This window comes from Glossina fuscipes, unplaced genomic scaffold (assembly GCF_014805625.2).
Source record: "Glossina fuscipes isolate IAEA_lab_2018 unplaced genomic scaffold, Yale_Gfus_2 1, whole genome shotgun sequence".
Classification (NCBI taxonomy): domain Eukaryota; kingdom Metazoa; phylum Arthropoda; class Insecta; order Diptera; family Glossinidae; genus Glossina; species Glossina fuscipes.
The window spans coordinates 10992881-11003948 of NW_023998415.1; the positions used below are offsets into that span (position 1 = coordinate 10992881).

Here is an 11068-nt window from a genome sequence, read left to right on the forward strand (position 1 = left end):
TTTTATATTTCTGGATTTGTTATAGGAATTCCACAACATCTTTAGAGGACTTATAAATTAAATCAAACAATTTTTGTAATAATTAAGACATCATTTCATTAAAACACATTGTTATAATTATACTTATTCTATACAAAAAACGTAAAAGAGTATTTATTGGAGTCTCGCTCAGTTACTTCGCATGCAAAATTTTAACTATTTATCACTATTGTTCACTTCAAAACTATTTCGCGATAATTCACGACCGGATTTCAAATTTTATTAAAGATTCATCCTTGGCTTAATTGCATTTCTTTTTGGAAAAACACATTAAATAATAATGCACTGTATACCTAATACGTACTTCAATAGAGAGAACTTCATCTAAATTTTCATAATTATTCTATAGTTTTTTATATATCGCGTAGAACACACGATTATAAAATATGACGACCGTGATGTCAATTAGCAATAAGTCGACAAAGAGATGGTACTTTTAAAAATAATAAATTTTACTGCAATAAACATTTTTGGCAAATGTTAGCTACGTCTGTGAGCTCTACCGAAGTTTGTAGACCGAACAATAATTTCTGGATTGGAAAAACGACTCAAAGTTAATTCGATCCAGAAGTATATTTTGAAGAACTTCCCGAACTAACTCGAAAACAACTTCAGGACGGTCAGCAATCACAATCAGTGGTTCTCTAGATTAAAACCAATAAAAACACTATTATCCCATTATAGCCGTCCACCATTACCTAACCTACACCATCCTGCAATCATTCCTATATCAAGTTTTTAAAATAAGGCCTTATACGGGAACTGATCTGATTCGAAGCATTTTTAATATCGTTCGTGCTTAGGTCAAAACACGCTAACGTATCAAACTTGAATACAAGAAGACAAGACAAATGGACAAGTTTAAAACTAAAATGACTAATATTATATATAATAGGTGTTTTCATGTATTTTGATAATTTTTTCACTTGGAAAATGTATTCATTGAGAAAACTTGATACAATGTATATTAATAATAATAGTTTCCATCATTCACTAAAACTTTTTCGTATCATTTTGCAAAATGGCGAAGCCATGTCAAAGGAACGATGTTGGTTTGGCGGCGACCCAACCTTCGACCCATTTTCGTATTTCTGTAGCATTTCGAAATCGCCTAACAGCCAAGCCATGCTGCATCGATCTGAACAAATGAAAATCAGAAGACGCTACGTCGGGTGAGTACGTTGGGTGCGGCAGAATCTCCCATCCAAGCTGCAGCAACTTTTACAATATATGGCCGAGCATTGTCATGCAAAGAGAATGACTGTGCGTACGTTTACAGTCATTGCTCGTCTTTTTGGCGACAATACATCGTTACATTTTTTCAGCTAACGTCGCCAGATATTTGCAATAACAGTTTCATTCATTCATTAGAAGCTCGTAATACGGTATAACTTGCTGATCCCACCACATGCACCACAAGACTAACCCATGACTTTTTTCACTGAGATTGTTGTAGTAGATCGACTTTTCATCGCCACTCGCAGTACGCCACACGAAGGTCATTCTTTGTTTTCGCCTGGCCAGCAACGAAGCCTTGATGTTGAAATAGTTCGAGACGGCACTTTCAGTCAATTCGAATTGTAGCCCTTTCCCCCACTTTTGAATATTTTTCATCGCAACTACGCGTCTACGAAACAGTTGATTCATCAGTTGCTAAGCTGCTTAAAGATATTTTGACAATTTGCGCTGGTTCCGTCCAATAAGTCTTGCAATTCGTTATCTTCGAACTTTTTCACTCCCCCAGGACGCAAGATCACCACTTCTAAACCGTTGAAATAAAAATCGACATTTGGGATATGTTGGATTACCATGAGCTTCTAAAAAGTAATGAAAGTCGAAAATGCAATTTTTAGCGTTCCATCATGAACGTCTGTGTACGCTCAACAACTTAACAACAACTTACTAATATTCAAGGGGAAAACTATTATTTCATACAGAGAAAGATCAAAATCATCGTGTACATTAATACGTCGCATTACTTTATCGTGTTCGCTAATAGATATCGCTGATCGGAATACACGCAAGCACCTATTATATGTATACTACGTCGCGCGCGCGACTTAGATCATAAGGAGAGGTATCAAAATCGCAGTCAAGAGCAAATATATATGGACTGGCCTTTATGTTGATACTATATATATTTATTCAACGTCGTACCATCCGCCCATCTTTTTCTTACAAGATTAAGTCGAATGACCTCTAATTCTGTAGAAATTTTCCAGAATCGGACTTAAAGAGACATAGCTCTTATTTGATTACATTTCATGTACCTAAGGAAATTTTTATAGAGGATCTTGTCTAAAGAAAAACGATAAGTTGAATTTGATTTCAATGCGTATTCTTCGTCAGTTATTAGAAAGTGAGTTTAGTCAGAATTTGCAAATACAATCAATCTAAGCATATATTTTATAGAACCTGCTGCTGATGATCATTGGAAAAGCCAAGCAATTATTTTCTACACATTTCTGGGATAATCCGTGAATCGAAAAATATAATATTGAAACAAATTACATTCACTCAAGTTGATAAATAAAAGAGTCATAAAAGCAGATACTGTTTCTATCCGACTATTAAAGAACAGAGAGGTTTTTTTTAATTTTCATTTGGTGTCTAGTAAGCAAGTTCTACGAAAGTTCAAAAATTGTTTGAAGGCTACAACCTTTTGGTTATAATGGAATGCTTTTATCCCTTGTATCTTTCATGGCAATGTAACGGATATTGATTAGTACTATAAAATAAAAACAAATAAAGTTTTCATAACCACCTGAGCGATGTAGCAACATAAAGAGACATTACCATTAACGCTATATAATCAGTCGCAAATATGTTGAATGGACTAAGTTGGGGGATATAGATATTCACAGGGTACCCTATAAATAATATTTCATTTGCTTTTAACGGCAACAAAGTTAATAGCGCCGATTGACACAACAGTCTCAACTCTGCTGATGACGCATCAGTCACAATCGTCGTAAATTCAAAAAAAAACCCAGTGTGCTGCCTAACTCTACTTGTGCACACGCGAGCACAGTGGTTTCACTTATGCTTTCCGCAATTCAAAATAACCCATCCTCTGGTCCTTATTATTCGACTGCAAGTGCTTTAACCTATTTGAGCTAACTCAAGCGTGGGACAACTCAAATGATCAATAATTATCTAATGGCAAAAATTCTTACCTCTTCGTAATCTAATCCGCCAAATTCTCATAATCGAAAGGTCTGCATTTCTATTTTTAGAAAGTTTAGTTCCAACTAATAACCGTTAAACTGTTTAAAATAGATCATTGTGATCACAGCGATTATGAATTTAAAATTCTTTTTTTCAGAGAGGCAGTCCACACAGCTCTTTCACGGATATGTAATTATGTGTACAAAAAAAAAAATAAATAAAAAAAAAAACTGCCGTTACTGTAGAAATGAATATCGATTTGGGAATGAAGTGTGACTTCAATCAATTGATACAATATGTCATACATCAAGCGGCGAATTCAATTGTGTAGACGAAGATAATTCAATGATCATGTTATCTCCAGAAAGGCGGAAATCAACTGGTTACCAAAAGCATGCGAAATAAATCCAATGGACTGGGGTCATGTAAAGTTATTAGGTGTACTGCAAGCAATCACAAAAAATCCATAGCCTCAACACCTCAACCAGTTTTTTTTACCTCATTCATGCGAAGTACTGAGTGCTGAGTTAGGCGGAGAAACGATTAAAGTTTGTTATTCGACATTAGAACTTTTGAAAAAGTCCAGAAGCGATCATTTATGCAAACTCATATTAAAAGAAGAGGAGACGAATGCCATGAAGTGCTATGTAAATTAAAGAAATAACTCGCATTTCTATTCGATCTAAATGTACTTTAATTTTGAATTATATATAAAGAGGCAGCATTTGAACACCCTACGCTAAAATTTATGTTTAACTTATATTACCTCAATCATTAATTAGCCTCCGATACAATTATGCATAACATAAGATAACTTAATTAGGCGTTTTAGGTGAGCGTTTGACGAGAAATGATTTATGAAATGCAGACAAGCGTTACATCTCGACAAAATTGAATTGAGAACATCTGACCTGAAGTAATGCACCACAATATACGAAACAGTACAACAATCAAGTGCAGCAAGCAGTCTGTACCATATGTACGGTGTTCTTGCAAGTAACAATAATGGAGAACAATAAAAGCAACAACGATCAAAAAGTTTATATTACAAAACCATAAAAATACCGCAAGAACTTTTACTGAAATTTTACTTCAACAAGAAAAGAAGAAAAAAAAAAAAAAATTGTTAAGCCTTAAGCAAGCGCAATGACAAGTATACCTACCTTGTGTGTGTTGATTGTTCAGCAATGCCAGCAGCAATACACAACGTGACCACTATGTTCACAGACAATCCATATGTTATTACGTATACTTTGGTTTCGGCCAGTTTGATATGTTTGGTAACCAACCAATGTCAGCAAAAGACTGCCGAAATCTCTTTTGGTTGTTTACTTTTAATTTCATTTTTATTTTTATTGTTTAAAGATACGTTTTCTTGTATGTGATGGGTCTCGAGCATCTCAAGTATTATTTACGTTCACATACGTACAAATGTAAAATAATTTTTCAAGGTTTGTTTTAATAAAAATTTTAACACTTTACCGCAAAAGCGGCATGTGTCAAGCAGCAGTAATATCAAGATGATGATCATCATCATTATACATGACATATACATCACTATACAGACAAACAAGCAAACAAAATATGTTAGCAATAAATATGTCTTCAATTACATATAATGAATATGTAGTAATGCTGTCGTTGTCGTTATTGTTATTTTATGCAAAAAAAATACACATGCTTTACATATAAACTTTACACATCGATTCACATTTCTCAACATTTTAATTCATTTTTTTTTTTTTTTTTTTTTTTTTTTGCGGTTCGTCTGATAATAGTCCTCTTTTTTTGTTTGCAATTTCGTACCTGTAATTCCTTCTTACATTATTGTCATGGGTATAGAAAAATCAAAGACGAACCATTTTTTTGACTCATATTTCCATAGTCTGTGATTCAAGCTCAAATAGGCTCAAAATACGACTCAGCTCTTTAATTAATTAGTGCAGATTATAAGTAAATTATGCTTATGGTTATTGCCACTAAATTTATTATCTCCTTTTTTTTTTTTTAAACAATACTTTAAATTAAAATTCACTGAAGCCGCCTGAGTGGCCGAAGGCAAGGAATCTCGAATAGCAACTCAATGTTAGTGGGTTCGAATCTCGAGTGTGGTCGAGTTTTTAATAAAAGCCGATAGCCTTAGATGCATGCTAGTGCTTTAAGAGTTTAGTCTTAGAATTTATTTCTCTGGCGAAATCAATAATAATAATAATAATAAACTTCACTGAAGGATCCGCGCGTCACCTAATTTCTTCATGGCTTCGTATCAACTCTTATTAGAGTTGCCTATATGTCTATAAAATTCAAAAATCGGCCTACATATATATGATCCTATGTATTATATAGTATTAAAAATCTAATACTTGATCCTATATATATATATATATATATATATAAGTTTTCCTATTTTTACTTTCACAAGTTAAAAATATCGCTTGAGATCAGGCAACTACCTGTCTTCAGGCGTGCTATTCATTCACGGATATCCGCATTTTAATTATAAGACATCTATATGAGTTTTATAGAAATTTAGAGTTTTAAGTACATCTCGAGATCACGTTGTCTGATGAAATTCTTCTTTATCTCTCTTTATCACATACTATCGCAATCCATAAAGCGCTCCCCGGAAAGGCCTAAGGTTCACGACAACCATTATCCGACAAGGAGTCCGTAAAGTAGTGCTATAGTGGTCCAAATTTAGCTAAAGTAAACCATGTAACAGTTTTCATCATAAAGTATTAGTATTGCAAACACGAAAACAAAGCAATCGATTTAACTTCTGCCGGATAACTTAGAACATATGCTCAACGGTATTGAACGGTACGCCACGGCACTTCAGATTTGCACCAACGACAATCGCGACCCTTTGTTTATTCGGCTACTCATACAGATGAGAAGGAGACAGATATATGTGACACTTACCAAAAAGGGATGTAAAGTGCAAATATGTATGAGCTCACGTTGCTTCAAACATAGTCTAAATTATTGTCTTCAAGCAGATAACATTTTTTCTGTTACTCACGATTAGGTCTCTTGTTGTGATTTATCGAAACAATTAACTCAGAATTCGTTTTAATCTTTTTATAGGGAAAAGATGTTGACATTGCATTTTTTAATGAACATTCTCGAATAACATTTTCATTACAAATGCTTAATATAACAAACGCTATTGTAAGTAAACAAATAACAAGGTCTTAAATGGCCTTACGACAAGCAATTGGTAATCAAAAACATGTGACTTGATACAAAATTCCACTTAAGCTGTATTAGAAAAATATTTACTCTACAAATATTTATTTGGGCATTAAGAAAATATATTTTGAATGAATATAATGTTCTTTAAAAAATCCAAGCTATCGATCCAAGAATTATATCGTATACAACATTTTGGTTTTCCAAAGCAATTTCTATGATTTTTCGAAAGCAAATATCATTCGTAGTGACTGATGGATCATTGCCATTCCAAATTAACTTAAATCTAATCAAGAACGCATGGTGTTTCCAGACAGACACCATTACACAGTGCGCTTCGTTGGCGAGTGTACTGATTCACTCAGTTACGTTTAACTAAAACACACACTAATTCCATAGAATAGACTTTCTTTAAACAATTTTTTTCTAACTGCTATACCGCTTGTGGCACAAGGGCCTATTGAGCTTGTTCGGGTATATGCAACACTCAGAAAAACTTATGGCAGGGCCATCTCCTATCAGATGATTGCATGTATTCCGATCAGCGATATCTATTAGCGAACACGATAAAGTAATGCGACGTATAAATGGACACGACGGTTAAATTCGATGATTTTGATCTTTCTCTGTATGAAATAATAGTTTTCCCCTTGAATATTAGTAAGTTGTTGTTAAGTTGTTGTGCGTACACAGACGTTCATGATGGAACGCTAAAAATTGCATTTTCGACTTTCATTACTTTTGTCGTTTGATTTATAAAAAATCTGCTGCCGAAACCCATCAAACACTTTTAGAAGCTCATGGTAATCCAACATATCCCAAATGTCGATTTTTATTTCAACGGTTCAGAAGTGGTGATCTTGCGTCCTGGGGGAGTGAAAAAGTTCGAAGATAACGAATTGCAAGACTTATTGGACGGAACCAGCGCAAATTGTCAAAATATCTTTAAGCAGCTTAGCAACTGATGAATCAACTGTTTCGTAGACGCGTAGTTGCGATGAAAAATATTCAAAAGGGGGGGAAAGGGCTACAATTCGAATTGACGCAAAATGCCGTCTCGAACTATTTCAACATCAAGGCTTCGTTGCTGGCCAGGCGAAAACAAAGAATGACCTTCGTGTGGCGTACTGCGAGTGGCGATGAAAAGTCGATCTACTACAACAATCTCAGTGAAAAAGGTCATGGGTTAGTCTTGTGGTGCATGTGGTGGGATCAGCAAGGTATAGCGTGTTACGAGCTCCTAATGAATGAATGAAACTGTTATTGCAAATATCTGGCGACGTTAGCTGAAAAAATGTAACGATGTATTGTCGCCAAAAAGACGAGCAATGCTTCGAATCAGATCAGTTCCCGTATAAGGCCTTATTTTAAAAACTTGATATAGGAATGATTGCAGGATGGTGTAGGTTAGGTAATGGTGGACGGCTATAATGGGATAATAGTGTTTTTATTGGTTTTAATCTAGGGAACCACTGATTGTGATTGCTGACCGTCCTGAAGTTGTTTTCGAGTTAGTTCGGGAAGTTCTTCAAAATATACTTCTGGATCGAATTAACTTTGAGTCGTTTTTCCAATCCAGAAATTATTGTTCGGTCTACAAACTCCGGTAGAGCTCACAGACGTAGCTAACATTTGCCAAAAATGTTTATTGCAGTAAAATTTATTATTTTTAAACGTACCATCTCTTTGTCGACTTATTGCTAATAGACATCGCGGTAGTCATATTTTATAATCGTGTGTTCTACGCGATATATAAGAAACTATAGAATAATTATGAAAATTTAGATGAAGTTCTCTCTATTGAAGTACGTATTAGGTATACAGTGCATTATTATTTAATGTGTTTTTCCAAAAAGAAATGCAATTAAGCCAAGGATGAATCTTTAATAAAATTTGAAATCCGGTCGTGAATTATCGCGAAATAGTTTTGAAGTGAACAATAGTGATAAATAGTTAAAATTTTGCATACGAAGTAACTGAGCGAGACTCCAATAAATACTCTTTTACGTTTTTTGTATAGAATAAGTATAATTATAATAATGTGTTTTAATGAAATGATGTCTTAATTATTACAAAAATTGTTTGATTTAATTTATAAGTACTCTAAAGATGTTGTGGAATTCCTATAACAAATCCAGAAATATAAAACTTTTAGTTTATTTTTTGCTTATCTATGGCATTTGCAGGTGCTTCAAATACTATAAATATCATATTTGCGATAGGAGAAGAAAACGCACGTTATGCAAAAGCATGTGACTAAAGTGTGTGATTAAAGTTGTTCTATCGCTTTTTACCTCTCTTTCTCTCTCTCTCAATATCTCTTTCTCCCTCTCTTTCTCTCACACACACACAAATCAAAAGAATGAATCTGTAATTACATACTGACATATTAAACGCTTAACCTTACATATATATAAAGTGCAATCACCTATTACAGCGTTACAATATATTACCGACATGCCAACTTCGCATATCGATTCGTTCGTTAATCTTCGTTTAATTAACCTATCTAATCTTAAAAATGGAACGATAAAAATTTCACTTGAATTTTGTATATATATCTGCAAATTTTTTCGAATTAGACACAGTTAAATTTGTTATTGAATTCGCTAAACTTCATAGAAACTATTCCAAGGATACAAAAACATGAAGTCTGGTAGGCTATAAAAATAAAAAATAAAAAAAAATTTTAAAGTATGACAATCAACTTAAATAATTAAATCATTTCTTAGGTATCTTTTGCTTATTATTGATGGTGATTGCCTTAAATTATGCATTGTCTTGCAATCCTGACGGCAACAATAAGCCCGTTTGTAGCCAGGATAATTTGAATCAACCCATACGCAATTTCTGGGACCCGACTTGTTATTGGTTGTGCGGGAAGGCCGGCGAAGAGCCAATATGCGAGCGCTGCATGTCAAGTACAATGTTCGATTCTGCACAAGGGAAATGCATTCCATATTATGAATGGGAATGGACGCCACCCTGTCCATTTGCAGTACATAATTGAGAAAAAATGATGAGTTTTTAATTAATTACTTTTTAAAAATTACATAAATTTGCTGTTGTTTTCAATGAGCGCTGCTCTTTAGCAATTAAAATTTACTTTAAATAGTGTATAGTTATATTAATAACAACTGTTTCCTTTTTTAATAAAACCGGCCCGGGGGCCCGTAATATATCATTATCATTATCATTAAATTCAAATGTAGTCTATAAAATAATTGAGAAAAAAAAAAAAAAAAAAAAAAAACAAAATTAAAGCAAAACAATGCAAATGCTAGCTAGCAGACAAATCGAAATCAACATAACGATATATTAAACACTTTGATATGAGACATTTACTCAGTCATGCGTCTATTCTTCTCTCTTTCGCTTCTTTCTCTACCATTCTCAATGTGTGCAGTGTGTTTCAACGCGGCAACAAAAACTAACCAACAAATTGGGCAAATTTCCAAAAGTAGTCTATGGCACACAGTGTGAGCCAAAAATTACATGTAATATCTACGAGATATGAGGTTGTGTATCTTTTTTTTTTTTTTTTTTTTTTTGTGTGTGTGTGTAAAAAGCCAACGAACGAACTGAATGTACAAAAGTTCAAGAATGAATTCAAATAATGAAGCAAACACTACATTCACAAAAAAAAAAAATGTAACAACAACAACAACAAAAACAGAAAAATTCATGAATGAATGAATGTCACGAGACAGCGACAACATATTGCAGAAAATCTTTATAGACAAAAATTACATAAAAGCATATACGTATAAATATCTACAAATATTCTCATATATATATATATATATATATATATATATATATTAGCACTTTTATGTTAGTAATCATGTGCTGATGCTGCAACTGTTAATGTTTTGTATATGAGATTTTAGTATAATTTAAGTACACGAAAGCATCGAAACACATTACTTTAAGAGACCGTCGAGTTGCTTCAATACAAAAGTTTGTATTCGTCTATGTGGACATGATATAGCTTATCATCATCATTATCATCATCATCATAGATCAATATTTTATCTCCATCATCTCTGTAAACGTGCGATACATTATTCCTGTACGATTTATAAAATGAAAGTTAAGTAGAATAGATTTCGGTGTTTTCGATATATGTATATATATATATATATATTAGGCAAATTCTGATAATTTGAAAGCGTCGACCACTTATGAAAAAAATAATAATAATAGTATTCTTCTTCAAGATATTTCGCTCCTCAGAAACGAGTTAAACGGGAAATATATTGAAAAGTTTTAATACAGAGTCACTATGATCTGTAAAAATCTGTATGATTCAAATCATTTATATTAAACTTTTCATTTGTTGATCAAAAATATATAACTTTTGTGTGATATGTGTCGCTAACTATATCGTTCGAGTAAAACATTATTCGAGATTGATTTAAATACATGTAGGGTGTGTATTCGTTTTTTTAGTTTATTTTCTTTTTCTCGCTTAAAGTTAGTACTAAACTTCATCATATGAATGATGTCAGTTATAATGAAAACAAATGTGAATATTAATCTGAACTCATGCATACATATGGACATAAAACAATTAAAAATAAAAAATATTTGCGAGTGCTGAGTCACTTTTGTCTTTTACTTTTGACGTCCATAGTGATGATGATGATGATGATGATGATGATGACGA

At 33.1% G+C, this 11068-nt stretch overlaps 1 protein-coding gene across 4 annotated transcripts in view; it reads right to left on the reverse strand.

Moving 5' to 3' along the window:
- The window catches only part of LOC119631790, a 10330-nt gene extending 1275 nt beyond the window's left edge, over window positions 1–9055 (reverse strand). The window contains exon 1 of one of the 4 annotated variants that reach the window (XM_038024294.1): window positions 9029–9055. The gene's annotated coding sequence lies outside the window, so the exon portion shown is untranslated. Of the gene's footprint in view, window positions 1–8983 lie in introns of all 4 variants that reach the window. The other 3 variants (XM_038024295.1, XM_038024296.1, XM_038024297.1) reach the window with 3 other exon arrangements.
- Window positions 9056–11068: the final 2013 nt, after the last annotated feature.